This window comes from Diadema setosum, chromosome 21, assembly GCF_964275005.1.
Source record: "Diadema setosum chromosome 21, eeDiaSeto1, whole genome shotgun sequence".
Classification (NCBI taxonomy): domain Eukaryota; kingdom Metazoa; phylum Echinodermata; class Echinoidea; order Diadematoida; family Diadematidae; genus Diadema; species Diadema setosum.
Genome location: NC_092705.1, coordinates 3,714,387 through 3,715,824, shown reverse-complemented (window position 1 = coordinate 3,715,824; position 1,438 = coordinate 3,714,387).

Below are 1,438 nucleotides of genomic sequence, written 5' to 3'. Positions count from 1 at the left end.
AGAGAAGTAGAAAAGCAGGCTGTCATTTCGTAAAGGTGACTGGTGTTGCCCAGTTCAGATGCTTTAATATGTGACGATATGTCGCAAAGGCAAAAGGACACATCGACAATTCTAGCTTTAATACCTACGTGTATATACGTAAATTAATACAATGACCACTTGTTGGATAAAAGTAAAATCGATAAAGCGACTTTTGTTCAAATTGTCAAACAGGTTCGGTGAATATTTTGCTTTGAAGTAAAGGTCTGCTTCTACTTCTTAACCCCCCCCCCCAAAAAAAAAAAAAAAAAAAAAAAACTCATGTTCACAATCAGTTAAATAAAGGAAAAGCGTCCGTGTTCTTTGCTTTCAAGGGTGTGTTGATTTCGTCAGAACTCTAAAATAAATGTCTCGACGGTTATTCATCAGATGATAAATGGAGAATCATTTCAAAAGGTTGTCTAAATTTGAACGACTTTTCAGAGGGATAACATAATCAGCATACAAAACGATAGATTGTGTGGGCGCTTGTGTGTGTGTGTGTGTGTGTGGAGGTTTTTTTTTCTGTGGTTGAGTGAGTGGGTTGAATGTCACATCCTGAGGATTGATTTCAAAAATTGAAATTATTATATGCATACCAGTGATGGTTAATCTCAAGTTTGAAATTGAGAAATCACAACATCGTACCCACTTCATTTAAAGTCACTCTGATTTTCGAAACTATTGTAAGAATTAAGTGCAGAAAGCAGGGTGCTATCGTTATACAACGATGTAGACACTTTGCTAATTTATGTTATGCGTCTATTTTCACATTCAAACACGTGGGACATGAAAGTGATTAGTTCAGAAACCATTTTGAACATTCACAAGTGAATCCGAAAAAAAAAAGGAGAAGGAGACCAGAATAGAATTGCAAGAGATTAACTCACAGTGAAGAGAAATGTGGATTTAAAGCACAGCAGGGGTTATGGAAGAATAGAAAATAGACATGCGATGAAGATTCAGCATTGAGTAGGTAAAATGATGCGTTATTAAACACGTTCTCTGATTCAGGATTCAGAGCTTTACGCGAAACTGAAATATCGATATTTCCCTCATGTTTTCGGAATGGGGATTGCTACAAATTGAGATCAGATTATTAATGAGGTGATAATAAAAAAACGCAGTCAATTATTTTGCGAACAAAGGGATATGTTTAATGCAATCTTGTACAGAATCATCCACATTCAAACGTAAAGAAGATTTGACTTTCTCAAATCAGAATCGGATGTGCACCGGTGACATAATTGTTTTTTTCGGGGGAGGGGAGGGTATGAACCTCAAGGAGTAAGTGATTGACATGAAATTTTAAATTGAAGTTCATTAACTTGATGAAAATTCCTTTTTATCAAGTTAATACTTGATATATGGCATTTGTTTGAATATGGAATGTATGAATTTTGAAATTTGGAGATGTATC